The sequence below is a fragment of the Artemia sp. Qi Xiang Cuo genome, chromosome 7 (assembly GCF_049724085.1).
Source record: "Artemia sp. Qi Xiang Cuo chromosome 7, ASM4972408v1, whole genome shotgun sequence".
Lineage (NCBI taxonomy): Eukaryota > Metazoa > Arthropoda > Branchiopoda > Anostraca > Artemiidae > Artemia > Artemia sp. Qi Xiang Cuo.
In genome coordinates this window covers 49,288,022-49,303,052 of record NC_142800.1, presented here as the reverse complement: position 1 = coordinate 49,303,052, position 15,031 = coordinate 49,288,022, and the positions used below count along the sequence as shown (strand labels likewise).

The following is a 15,031-nucleotide window of genomic DNA, read 5'->3' as shown; positions in this document are numbered from 1 at the left end:
CACCCCCTTTCTACTGACACAATTTCGAGAACTTTCAACAACGTTGAAAAATGGCTATCTCAAAATTTTGATTGGATATTTTTGGGGGAAAGGTGGGCGTGAGAGGGGGGTTAGTTGCCCTTCAATCACTTTCGACTATTAAAAAGGGCACTAGCCCTTTGAATTTCCAATCGAATGAACCTTTTTTTAAGTTTCTACAACGACGCTTTCTACAAAAATCTTATATGCCCCCAGGGCATAACTTACAACCCTTGCCCTGAGGGCTGTGGGGGAGTGTCCTCCTGAAAAACATAATTTCTATCAGAAATCAACTACGCTAAACAAAATGACTATTTCAAAATTTTTGATTAGATGTGTTTGGGAAAATAGTGGGCGTGGAAGGGGTGTTAGTTGCTTTCCAATCACTTTCGACTATTAAAAAGAGCTCTAACCACTCCAATTTCCAATTGAATGAGCCCTTTTTGAAGTTTCTACGACAACTACTTCGATAAGTGCCCTGGTCTAGAGCCAAAAAAATAAAAATAAATAGATTGTACCAACATCTCTCTTTACTTAGGCAGCACGATTACGCAGCCTATGATAAAAAGGGTTCAGAAATGACCTAAAGTGGTATAAAACACTTAAAAAGCTCATGGATGATCTAAAGCGTTTAGAAGGGATATAAAGGGTTTTAAAGTGACCTTAAGCGTTATATAAAAGACCTAAAATGCTTATGAGCGATCTAAGGCGTTTATAAGTGATATAAAGGGTTTGGAAGTGACCTAGAGCGTTTTAAAAACACTTCAGTGCTTATGAGCGGTCTAAATCGTTTATAAGTGATGTAAAGCGTTTAGAAGTGACCTAAAGCGATATAAAAGACCTAAATTGCTTATGAACAATCTAAAGAGTTTATAAGTTATATAAAGGGTTTAGAAATGGCCTAAAGATGTATAGAACATCTCAAAAGCTTATGAAAGATCTAAAGCGTTAATAAGGGATATAAAGGGTTTATAAGTGACCTAAAGCGTCATAAGAGACATTAAGTGCTTAAGAGCGATCTAAAGCATTTATAACTGACATAGAGGGTTTATAAATGGGTTAAAGCGTTATAAAAGACATAAAGCGATTATGAGCGATCTAAAGCGTTTATTGGTGATATAAAGGGTTTATAAGTGGCCTAAAAAGTTTTAAAATACCTAAAAAGCTTTTGAGCTATCTAGACCGTTTATAAGTAAAATAAAGGGTTTAGATGTGACCCAAAGGCGCTATAAAAAGCTTATGAAAAAGCTTATGATATGCTTATGATTGATCTAAAGCGTTTAAGTTATATAAAGTGTTTAGAAGTGACCTAAAGCGTTATAAAACATCAAAAGTGCTTATGAGCGATCTATTTTGTTTATAAATGATATAAAGGGTTTAGAAGTGACCTAAAACGTTATGAAAGAACTAAGTTATATAACAATAAATAGACCTATCTACTTATTGAGATTTCCAGGGTTTCGTAAATAGCAAGATGCTATTGATTTATTAAATGGCCTTGGGATCTGAAATTATTAAGCATTTACACAAAATGAAATAAAACCAAATTAAATATTAAATTAAATTAAATCAAAAGGAATTAGTCACAAAAAATATCAAATTAAATAAAACAATAATTGTTTTCAACTGAACGTAAGGAGCAATATTCAAACTTAAGTCGAGTAGGAATTATGCCGTGCATGAGGGAGGCTCATATACGGCTCATACACGACATTGAGGAGGCACACCTCCTCAAGTCCTCGCTATTTACACTTCAGCTTTTTGTGCTTGAAAAAAGCTTCTTATTCCAATTAAGAAGCGTTTGTTTCGGTTTTTCAGGCTAGTTCCAGTTCTCCTTGTGTTTCAATAGTTGTTCTTACAGAATTTTGACAAAAAGTCTAACTTTATTGGAAGGAGCAAGGATTTGAGGAGGCAGCCCAACCCCCTATACATGGAATAATTTTTGTTTGCTTGAAGTTTTAATGTTGCTCCTTACTTTCAGTCGAAAAAACTTGCTTAAAAAAAAATTAATTTATCATCGTTTTTCAAATCATACCCATGTCTTACAATGATATTGTGTCAGATAAACCCAATAAATTCCTGATTTCTTGCTGTTGAATTGAAAATATCTGTAACTATAGAAGGATGGGTACTCCCTCGCTTATTCAGTTTTTCTGGTTAATAACAAAAATTTCGAACTGTAATTCAAATTTTTGACAAAAGTTTGAATATTTAGTCAAAATTTTGGGGATAGTTGAGCGTTATATTGAACTCTTTGAAGCATCTGCCCTCTCCATCTACAAAATACCCACCTCCCCTTCTGAATAAAAGCTGATGCGCACTTACACATCCCTGCGTATTTCTTTTGTTTACATAATGTTGTGATATAAGAAGCAAATCAGTAAGTTAAACAAAACTTTAAATACAAATTAGTAACATTTTTCTTGAATAATAAGGGAAGTATCACCCCACAGAACCATTATTTAGGCTTATTCTGAATGAAGGGAGATGACACGTTAATTCCTACTCCTTCCCTTACCCCTTTCTATAAACTTTGTTAAATCAAGGAGTAAACTAAACATCATGTTAATCTTCTATCTTTTAGGGCCTCCGGGACTTTCATGAACAAAAGTGCCACCATACGGCATTACTTTCTCTAGGATCGGGAAGTAATGTTTTGAAACTACTTCCTTTACAATTTTTTAAACTTTTACATCGATTGGCTATCTCAGAATTTTCAACCGATAGCAAATTGATCTTCCTTGGGACAATATCTTCGTTTGTGACCACAAAATATTTGAAAACGGCACTTTCCCATGGCACAATCCTTTCGGCTACTTGAAAAGGGCACTAGAACTTTTAATTTATGTTTGAGTGAGCCCTCTTTTGGCCTTATAGGACCAGTGTTTTGATCAGATCCTTCCTGGAAAAAAACGAATAAACACGCATCCGTGATTCTTCTTCTGGCATAGAATAGAAAATTTCACATTTTTGTAGATAGGAGCTCGAAACCTTTACATTGGACTTCTCTAATGTACTGAATCTTATTGTGTTGTTTTCGTTAAGATCACTTGCTTTTTGGGGTTTCTCCCTCCCCCCTTTTTACCAGATACTTTTACCAAGATATCGAAGAGCCAACCTTAATGAGAACCCCAAATCCATTTATCACTTTATAACCATGACCTATTTGCCAATTTTTAGCTAGATCTTTTCCAAATCTCTATATGATGGTGTCGACCAACAGCTTGAACACTAGGAATCCAATAAATTATTACAATTTCATAAGTAACGAAGGTGGAAAACAACACTGATTTAAATTTTGACTCTGGCATACGAACTTTATTGGTCTTGGAAATTCTGGAAACTTGCATTGCATTGACTATAAAATATTTGTTTGAGTGTTCTTTTCTATATTATTTGCTTTCTATCTAACTAGCGAAATAACTACTCTACCATATTGATTTTTCCGAGTGTCAAGATTAGCAGTTGGTATCACCGATTTTAGATACTTTTTTCTTGGGGGCTCAGGATCAGCAAAAAAAGCTATGGGACTTTAGATCCATAAAGTTCGAACCTGGGTTCTGAAGACCAAACTTTATTTAAGAAAGTCGAAGCAAGAAAGTCCTTAGCTTACCAAAATTTAGGAAATTTGAATCTAAAAACTTATTCTAACAAAATCATTTTCCTTGTTTCGCCATTCTTCCAGATGTTGTTTCAGTTATGATTGTAAGGGAGGGATGCAACAAACAAATAATATACCTGCTTTCGTCATAAGACATTAAATTTTCCTAGGGAATTTATCTAAACTTCATCCGTGGATGCACAGGAAACCTTTCTCTTTTTCCTAATTCCCAGATTTCTAGTTTTTCAATCTTAGAACCTTAGCTACAAAGAGTTTCCATAGCTGAAAATATCGATCATATGCGCAGATTTAACCGAAGACGAGCAGCTATTCACAGGAATGGAAGCAAAGAAAGCTTACAACTTACAAATGTGAAAATTTTTCAATAGAAAATAGTGAGTTAATAAGGTGTTAATGCATATGTAGAAAATGCACAAAAGCTTATTGAATTCGGAATTACCAAACGAAAGTAAGTTGATTCTAATATAGGGTTGCCATAGCAACATAAGTAGAGACCCGGGCATTAGCAGTAAGTGACTGAAAGTCACCATGTAAAATAAAAAAAAATAAATAAAAACATATTTGTTACCATTTTACCTTTCCGGTAATCTTGATTATTAAGGTAGTTTTTTTCTTTTTATTGTTTATACTTTTAAAATAAAAACCAAATTGTATAAGATACAAATTGTTTTAAATGAAGCGCTAAAAATGCTTAAGCTGTTTTAGAGAGTTTGAGAGGTATGGGGAAAAGCAGTATTACTGTCATTTATAAACCTTGGCCAGCCTTATGGCACCGTATTTAGTTGTCTATTGTAGATGTTATAACTATAGTCAGTGATCCAAGGCTCGCTATCGTTCAAAAAAAGGGAGGGGGTGGCTCACATCAGCTGCAGTTGGTTTGAGGGTGGATTCGAGGGTAATCGGGGGCGCTTTTAACAAATATTGGGGTGCACAAGTTTGCACGCGTGTAGAAAATGGTCATTTTAGCCTATAAAGTCAAATTTGGCCTATAACGACGTCATACCGCTCTTGATTTTTTTTACATGGTAAAATAAACTTAAAACTTTATAAACTTGACATATTCTGAATCCTAAGAAAACGTACTTTCACCTGGTATTTTTATTTTTGCCCCACAACTTCTATTTCTTTAATTAACCCCTATTTAATTTTGAAAACAATGGTTTTTTAATATATTTATTCTTAGTTTTTTCGGTTTTTCTGAAATTTTTGCCTACATAAGTATATTTTTATGCTTTATTTGAATTCTGCTCGTCATTACGAGTCAAATTTTGTGACTTTTTTCCAAAAAATATTAATTCATGAGCAACTATAATTTTTTCTAAATAGCGTCATAGGTTTCAGAAATTAGCCTACAATGACCAATTTTTTGTAATTTTTTTTAGCTGTTAAAAAAAAAACGAATCAAGCTGCACATCATTCGAACCTTCCAAATGTCCTTCATATGTTATTAATAAAACAAAGTCGAGACTAGAATCTGCAAGAATATATAAGCGTTTTAACAAGAACCCCCCCCCCCAAAAAAAAAGAAAATTTTCTGAATAGTGGCGTTTTACTTTAAATATTTTCAACACAACCTATAATTTTTATTTCACCAAACAATAGATCGCTCTTTTTTGAATCACATAATTTATTTACATTGTATACAACTAATATTTTTAACCATAAAAAAAAAAAACAACAGATGCCTCGTTCTGCGATCACATGCGCGAATTTGGTTTCCGCAGCAATAAAAAAAAAAGCCGAGCATCTTACATATCGGGTTTTAGTTGCATAAAGTACTTAGCCATGAAAGGCTAATTTCTCCTTTACAGGCTAAAATCGTCAAGTTCTACATTAATGCGAGCATGTGCACCCCGATATTCGCTATAAGCACCTTAGATTACCCCGGCATCCATGCTCAAACCAACTGCGGCTGATGTGAGCCACCCACTCTCTTTTTTGAACGATAGCGAGCCTTGGATCACTGACTATTGCATAAAGTACTGAAAACTACGACATAAAAGGAAAGGATATGGTTTATTTATCTGATCTAACTAAAGGTAAGGATTCTGGCAACAATGATTTTAGGGAGTGTCAGTGGTCTTGCGTGAGGTACACCATGTTGGTACAACTAGTTCTGAAGTATGTAAACAGATAGGATATGCTTTGGACAGCATTGATCTGCTTTTCTCGAAGCACAACGAGCCCAGATCTACCATAAGGAATCATAGCCTCTGGATCAACTATTTAGATCTTATCCGTACCGGAAACGACTATCTTCATGCTGAAAGAGCTGCGGACTAGGGATCACACTTAAACGCCACAAAAGAGAAGATTTCGATTTTCTTCACACCCAGAAACCATAAATACGCCGCAGCTGCACTTAACTACCTAGAAGAAATGCTACGTGCGCCTGAAAAAGCGCCAGAAGTTCACAGAGAGTTTTTAAGTGGCAATTTGTTGTTAGGAAAACAACCATGCCGTTTTGCAGCATTGCATGTGATCTGGCTTTATAGTCGACCGTGAATCTAGACATCAAAGGTCATCGAAGAGTTTCGGGTGTCTTTGGTGCGACAACGAATGAAAATGCCAGGGATCGATATCTGGCTACTCTCCCTTTTCTCACAACAGCCACCAGAACGCTGAAAGCAAACCTGAATATGGATGACGAGGCAATGAAGCATCATGAAGTTACCACTGCGTTTACAAATCTGACAATAAAAGGTAAACATCGGGTTATGGACTTGGTAGAGTTGCTCGGATACCCATTCAAGACAACGAGAACAGAGGTGTACAACTTTATGACAGGGAATAGAGCTCCAAAAGCCGTAGCAAATAGTCTGCTGAAGTTCCGAGACATTGGCTTCGAAGCCTTGAGCTCATATCTCGACGGGACATCAACGAAATTAAAAGTTGGCATAGTACATACTTTCGTCTCTGTTGCCAAAAAAGGAAAAAAGAAAGAGCCACAAAAAATATTTTGGGGAAAGTGAGCTGCTTAAACGAGCTCTGCGTCTTGCAAATTCAACACAAACTTCGTCCCTCTGTGAGCTGCTGAAGTACAAGTTGATATCATGAGTGTCATAAGGAGTTATCGACAAGAACATAATGAGACGCTAGCAGATTTTGGAATAAGAGTTTACGATGGGATTCTTAGGCACATACCTGAAGCTTATCAGTCTATCCATTTGGGTGGTGACAGGTATGACGGTCATAGTGACGATAGAACCCATGATGACTACTCGTTCAACCTCAAAGAAGTATCTCGCTGTCGAGAAAGAAGAAATCCTAAAGTAAATATTTCCAGCCCGTTCACTTCCTCCAGCAAAGTTGCAACACTCTGGGACGGAATTCTCAGTAGTTACTCAGCCAAAGGTCGACTCTTGACAGTTTTTATTGAGGTCTGGGAGTACAATTTTTTGATCCGTCTGATGGTTCATCTCGCTGGAGGTTTCGAGAGTCGACATAGAGCTGTTACCGTTACGCCTCATGGAAGCTCTGTTGATGACGATTTCTCTCTTGCCATGAGGAGACAGACACTCGGATATTATACCACACGGTGGTTGCCGCAAGAGAAAAGAGCACAGTTGTGATAATACAAGCCAACGATACTCATATCGTCTTACTAGCTGCATACTACTTCCAGTATCTTGCTAGACTCAGCCTCAAGCAGCTATTGGTTAAGTTTCCGTGCTTCTGCATACCTATGCATATGACAGCACAAAAACTAGGAGTAACATTTTGCAACGCCTTGCCGCTTGTCCACAGCTTGAGTGGATGTGACACCGCAAGCTTTCTGTATGGAATTGGAAAGGTCAGCTTTTTTCGAGCTGCGAAGTCTTCTGAACTTTGTTGGGGTCCTTAGGTGATGAAGTTCGAGCCCTTGCAGAGAATCCATCATCTGCGCAAAGTGATGGTTCAGTCAACGTCTGTAAGCAGCTTGTGGTTACAGTGTATGGCAGAAGTGCGACTAACTTCAATAGTCTGAATGATCTTCGAGCACTTTTGTACTCAAGATTGGAGGATTTGTGGCGTTTACCACCAACTGATATCTCGTTTCTGCTTCATTTGAAAAGGTGCATTTTCCAGTCACTGATTTGGATCCGAAGCCACAAGCCCTGTATTGATTTACCTCAGGCTACCTATATGGGCTAGAGAATTGAAGATCATGAACTAAAGCCAGAGCCAGTTTCTGTGATGCCGCATGGGCAGGCATCGCTTTCTTTTTGAAACTGTGACTAGACGAAGTGCGGCTCGCACTGCAAATGCTCCAAAATATGTTTCTGTGACAGCACATGCAAGTGTGGAGCTGACCCGCAAAAATGCCTACTTTCCGATGTGAATCAGAACGAGTCCCAAGATGAAGATGAAGAAGAAAAAGAAATTTGAGCCACCGTTTCATATTCAGTTTTAGATATTTGATTTTCTAGTTGTTTTGATATTAAACTGCTAATGCAGTCGTCTAAACCTTACTTTCAGCTGATCATGACATTTACCGTCTACTACATCAGTGGTCACTGACCCAATCTAACCGATTGGATCATTGGCCCCTGCTATGCTGGGATTTAAAGAAAATAGTATCTTAAATCAGCCTTAGTTACCTCTGCACCACAAGGGCTTCGTCACCTTGAGGCTCGTAAATGAGCCTACGTAAGCCAGATTGTATCTGCTACTACAGAAAAAATAAATAGTTGCTCAAGAATTAAGATTTTTTGGAAAAGAGGCACATGATTTGGCTCGTGATGACGAGCAGAATTCAAATAAAGCATATAAAATATATGAAATTTGAGCATGCGATCGCAGAACTAGGCATCTGTTTTTTTTTTTTTTTTTTTTTTTTTTTTTTTTTTTTTTTTTTTTTTTTTTGGTTAAAAATATTAGTTCTATAGAATGTAAATACATGATTTGATTCAAAAAAGAGCAATATATCGTTTGGTGAGGATTTTTGGGGGGGGGGATTCTCTTGTTCAAACGCTTGTATATTCTTACAGATTCAAGTCTCGACTTTGTTTTTATTAACAACGTGTAAAGGACATTCTGATGGTTCGAATGATGCGCAGTTTTATTCGTTTTCATTTTTTTTAACAGCTAAAAAAACAAAACCTTAAAAACAACTTGGTCATTGTATGCTAATTTCTGAAAGCTATGACGTTATTTAGAAAAAAATAAATAGTTGCTCAAGGATTAAGATTTTTTAAAAAGAGGTAGAAACTTTGACTCGCAATAACGAGCAGAATTTAAAAAAAATTAAAAGTATAATTATGTAAGCAAAAATTTCAGAAAAATCGAAAAAACTAAGAAAAAGTATATTAAAAACCTTGTTTTCAAAATTAAATAGGGATTAACAAAAACAATAAAGGTTCTGGGGAAAAAACTAAAAATATTAGGTGAAATTATTCATTCTTAGAATTTAGAATGTGTCAAGTTTATAAAGTTTTCAGTTTATTTTACCGTGTAAATAACATCAAGAGCGTTATGACGTCGTTTTAGGCCAAATTTGATTTTATAGGCTAAAATGATCATGTTCTACACGCGTGCGAACTTGTACACCCCGATATTCGTTATCAGCACCCCAGATTGCCCTAGAATCCACCCTCAAACCAACTGCAGCGAATGTGAGCCACCCCTTGAAAGATAACGGTCCCTGGATCACTGACTACTAGTAGAAACACATGGCTCAAAATATGTGTCGTTTCATTAAAGCGAAAATGACACTGAGGTGATTAGAATGTTTAGAAGGGTAGGTCTTCAAGAATTGGGACAAAAAGTCAAACTGTAGCGTAAAAGCGAGGCCTTGAGGAGGGGGCATCCGTCTAATATACAGAAAAATTTTTTGTTATTTTCAGTTTTACAACGAAACGAACGGGATTTTTCGAAAAATTCCCCCATAGAGGATTTCTCCCTCAGGAACTCCTCCCCCCATGGAAAATCCCCCACACATTTCCAACCACGCCGACACTGACCCCCGGTCAATTTCCCAGAATATCTCTCGAAAAATGTCTGTATACATACCAATAACAAATTCTACGTAGACAATGGGCAAATTTAATAACTTATAGCCCTCTCCCCAAAGGCTGTGGTTGTTGCGTTATCCACAGAGGCTTAGCTATTGAGCATTTCAACTAAGCTGAACAAATTAGCAATCTCAAAATTCTATCGGATGACCTTGGAAGAAAACAGGGGGGAGGGGGCTTGTTACCCTCCATTCGTTTCGGTCACTTAAAAAGGGAACTAGAACTTTTAATTTCCATTCGAATGAGCCCTTTTCCGAATTTTCTAGGACCGGTGGTTCAATATTATCACCCCTGGAAAAAAAACACACATCCGTGATCTTTCTTCTGGTGAAAAAAAAAACGAAATTCCACTTTTTTTGAGATGGGAGCTTGAAGACTCCATAGAAGGGTCACTAAATCTGAGAAAGGGGGGAGGGCTTATTGCCTTCCAATCATTTTGGTCACTTAAAAGGGAACTAAAGCTTTTTATTTCCATTCGAATGAGCCGTTTTCCGAATTTTCTAGGACCGTTTGTTCAATATTATCACACTGGGGGAAAAAAACAAACAAAAAAACAAACAAACACGCATTCGTGATCTTTCTTCTGGTAAAAAATTTGAAATTCTACCTTTTTTGAGATGGGAGCTTGAAACCTTCATTGAAGGGTTCTCTGATACACTGAATCTGAAGTGCGATTTTCACCAATATACCTTGACTTTTGGGGGATTTTATCTCCTTTGTGGAAGACTTCCGGAATTTTCACAGGCTCGTAGCTTTTGGTGGGTAACATTAAACTTAACTATTTTATATGTTTGAAGTCACGATAAATTACCAATTCTTGTGATATGTCTATTTTTATCAAAATTTCTTCTTTTTTTAGGGTTTCGGTTACTATTGAGCAAAGTCAGGCTCAATTTTAATTGAATCTTACTTACAATCAGAAGCAACGCTATAGCGTCGCCTACAGAAAAGGCCATACGGCTCCAATATTGTCTTTTCCCCAGAGGCAGTTCATATGGAAGAGTTGGTCAAATAAACTTCGGAGGCGGCTCATTCGATTGGAAATCAGAATTTCTCGTGCCCTTTTTAAGAGTCAAAAGTGATTGGAGGGCAACTTGCCCCCCCTATCGCCACTTTTCTTCAAATGCATCTGATAAAAACGTATCTGAATGATTTAGAGGATAAGTTTGAGCAAAACCAGGCACCAATTTCATAGCTTAATTTCATGCGGTTTTTTTCTCCATTGTTTGTTGGTGACATTGTCCTTTTGCCTGACTGAACCAAAACCTATACAGGCTTTTAAACATTTAGAGGGATATCTACGAGAGAAAATCTTGTGCTTAATGTTAGCAAATCAGGGGTTTTGGTCTTTGAGGGAAGTGAAAAAGGGAAGAAAGAGGAGCTTAAGTTTCGTAGTAAAATTTGACCTGTTGTGGATGAGTTTATTTACTTAGGGTGTAGGCTAACAAAGGATTGTAAGTGGGGTAAGCATATAGAATTAGTTGAAAAAAGGGGAATAGGGTAATAGGAATCGTTCTAAGTAGTCCCTTCAGGTCAATTGGTCTTGGAAATACAAGTTATAGAAACGGGTTGCAAAGTAAACCAATATATGTTTTGAGTATTGTTAAGAATTCCATTGGTCAAGTTAAAAGAATTTTTTTTTGAATTTTTCTCATTCAATCAGTAGTAACTTGTAAGTAAGTTTCCGATTTAAAGTGTGTTAATAGACGAGATGATCATTTTTAAGTGCTCCAACTTAACCCTTTCATGCCGTATGGTTACCATATGGTAACCATTCCTTTCATGTACCTAGTGTCTCTTGTAGTTCAGATACCGCTTTCGAACTTAAGACCGTCATAATATAGCACAAGTTCAGCCCTTCGTCTTGCGATAATTTTTACTCTTCTAGATGACTCTGTAAGATGTTAGTTGATCAGTGAACAGAGTAGTTTTTTGCCATGCCTAAAATCAAAATTAGCTGATTTTGACAGTGATGAAAACGATGCAAGTGAGTTTTTCTACTTTTTATTATGTTGTTTTGTTCCTTAAAGTCTCTACTTTTAGCTTGAAATTATAAGAATCTTATTTAGTTTATCTTCATCCCCTATCTCTGCGTTTTTTTAAACAGTTACTATATGGTAACCTTAGGTTTTGAGACGGGTAGTTTTTGAAGATGCTTCTCTTATATCATTTTGTTTTTGCTGGTTTATTATGCTCTCGATTCTTTCTTTTACTTCAATTTTTTTTTGATGAAGTACCTCATTCTGATTGTTCTAATTTGACGAAGCAGAAGCACTCATGCACCCATGGTCTGATCACAATTATCTCTTCCAGAGACAGCGAGCCTCTCTTATTCTGCCGAAAACTCTGAACCATGTAAAGAGGAAGAAAATATTTTCAAGGAGAAGAGCAGACGTGTAAGAAAGAAGGTTACCCTAGAGCGACCTACAGAGATGGTTCTGCTACCAGACAGCGAATTTGGAATGGATATCACGCCCCCTACAGCCTGTTCAGCTGGTTTACGATCCTACAGAAGACTTATTTATCAGCATGTTGAACCATGTCAAAATTTTTACGGGTGCAGATGACCAATTTGATGGTGGAGAAGCCACTACATTCTCCGACAAATGAAATTCAGAGAGGAAAGAAAACAAAAAAATGGAAAATATAATAAAAAAAGGGTGAAAAAGCGAGGATTTTGTCAGCCAGTGGCGAACCATGAAGACGAAGAAACAAGCAAATATTTCGACAAGGACCTCCGCCAAGTTGTTCTCAGTGCTAAAAAAAAAAAAAGAAAAAAAAAAATCGAACCTTTCGAAGTTTTCTTGACAACAACAGAACAAAATCAACGAAAGGTTTTTGTTCTGTCGTTGTCAAGCAAACTTCGAAAGGTTCGATTTTCGTTGGTTTCTTTTTTTTTCTTTTCTTTTTTAGCACTGAGGACTACTTGGCGGAGGTCCTTGTCGAAATATTTGCTTGTTTCTTCGTCTTCATGGTTCGCCACTGGCTGACAAAATCCTAGTCTTTTCATCCTTTTTTTTCTTTTTCATTTTGTTATTTTCTTTCCTCTCTGAATTTCATTTGTTATGTATAGCCAGTATGGTCTTAGAATGTATTTACTACATTCCCCGCTACTGAAGCTCCACCGTCTCCCGTCTAATCGACAAGCTCATCACCTATTTCTTCTTCAACCGCCCCCACCGCATCAAGGAAAAATCAAGATGCCACAAAAGAATACAGGTGGCTAAGATAAGAGATTCAGCCCCGTGATATCACCTGAAAAGCTTCCCTCCCAAAAGCAAAAGAAATTTACTAACCTATTGATTGATTCAGACCTTTTTATTACGGACAGCATGGTTGCTGGATTAGATGACCAAACCCATCTGCATGCAACAAGGAAAACAAACGCTAGGCTTGCCCTAAAGCTGAACCAGCATGAGATGAATTGGTTTCTTGGAGTACAGATGCTCATGAGTATTGTAAAGCTACCAGCTATGAGGATGTACTGGGAGCGCACTATAAGATACACTCCAATCGCAGAGGCTATGACCCGTGATAGATTTTTGACGATTTGGTGTTGTTTTAATATCAATGATGATAGCTTAGCAGTGCCATCTGGTTAAAATTGTCATTATAAGCTGCAGAAAATCAGACCAATGTATGACGAGCTTAGGGGAAATCTAAAAAGCTTACCGCCTGAGGAGAGACAAAGTGTATACGAATAGATGATTCCTTTCAATGGTCGGCTAAGTTTCAAACAGTATTAGAAAGACAAGCCTCATTCGTAGGGTGTAAAAGTGAGTGGGATTGTCTATGACCTAGAAATCTACACAGGAAAAGGTTCAGTTCCAGCTAGTCCTTTGGGGCTGGGTGCTGACGTTGTCCTTCGACTGATCGACAATGTGCCACGAGGAATGAATTTCCAGCTGTACTTTGACAATTTTTACACATATGTTGACATTATTCATACCTTAGGCACAAGTCACGGGACTGAATCATGTGGGGAGATAAGTAGTAATCGTAAGAAAAGGGCAATTTTGGAAAGTGATGCATCATTGAAAAAGAAAGGGCGCGTAAGCTACGATTATAGGCTGAGAGGCACACGGAAATCTCCATTGTGAAGTGGTTCGACAATAAACCAGTGCATGTGGCCTCATCGTACTATGCCGTAGTTCCAGTCAACCTGTGTCAAAGGTGGGATGGAAGCACTTGTAGCCATTTCGAAATAGATCGCCCATGTATTGTCCGTGAGTACAATAAGTCAATGGGTGGCGTAGACTTGTCTGATATGCTTCTGGAGCTCTACCGCACTGACATACGGTCCAAGAAATAGTACATTCGGATAGTATATTATTTTCTTGACTTAGCTGTTAGCAACGCTTGGCTTCTACATGGGGGAGAGTGCGAAGACCTCAGTAGACAGCACATGTCCTTGCTGTACTTCAAGATGTATATTTGCAGATCCTTGATTGTGTCAGGAGTTGTCAATATTCCTCGGGCTGTTCGACCCTCTGTCAGTGCTGCTACAAAGCGAAAAACTAAAACTGCAGAAGCAGGCATGCCGTCAGAATCGGTGCAGCATGATACTGCTGCGCTGGCCATCTACCCGAAACAGTCAAAAAGGGACGCTGCCGGTGCGAAAAATGTGCAAGGGGTGCATTTAGCCGAATTCTCTTCGTTAAATGTAAGGTTCGGTTGTGTCTGAATAGAGACAAAAACTGTTTTATGAACTTCCATATTAAGTGAAATTCATCTTTTTTTTCCTGATTTGACCTTATGGTAAACATTTCCATTTCATTTTGTGAACGAAATAAATAATTGAAGTAGAAATTCTGTTGAAACATAGCTTACGTTGATTCTTATTGCAAGGTCTTATAATTTTTCAAGCACTCCTTCAATGTTTAGGTATAAAAGGGTTTATACTCTGGGTCTATATTCATCGATTGATTAGTTGAGGCAGATAGTGTTTGATGGGCGAACTGATGGTATCGGATTATGTGAAACCTTTCTTAATTCAAATAATGAAATGCTTCTAGATATACCCGGTTACAAGGTGGAGCGACTAATTTGCAGAAGGATGACGAAGGGTGGTCTTGCCTTGTGTCATAGGTGTGATGATCTTCCCGGTTCTGTTCGAAGAGATCTGTCAAGGGATGGTGAAGGTGTTTTTGAATCCCAGTCTATTGAAATTAAATTACAAAATAAGGTTTTCGTAGTTGGTAATGAGTGGATCCGTCCCTTCTTTTCGTCAGGTCCTTGATGAGCCTTTGAATTTAATAGGGAGACGTTCGTGTGAATTTGCACTAATGGGAGACTTTAACTTAAATCTGTTTGACATGGCGTCCTCTACTACGGTGAATTTTTTTTCAACTATGCTCGCTGGCAGGATCCCACCAAAAGCTTGTTTTCCGACGCGTTT

The 15,031-nt window shown here is 37.4% G+C and overlaps 1 protein-coding gene across 1 annotated transcript in view; it reads left to right on the top strand.

The window, feature by feature from the left end:
- The first annotated feature begins 3,967 nt into the window (after nt 1-3,967).
- LOC148950369 (uncharacterized) overlaps nt 3,968-15,031 on the top strand; it is a 115,057-nt gene continuing 103,993 nt past the window's right edge. The window contains exon 1 of the mRNA XM_089092353.1: nt 3,968-4,088. The gene's annotated coding sequence lies outside the window, so the exon portion shown is untranslated. The remainder of the gene's footprint in view (nt 4,089-15,031) is intronic.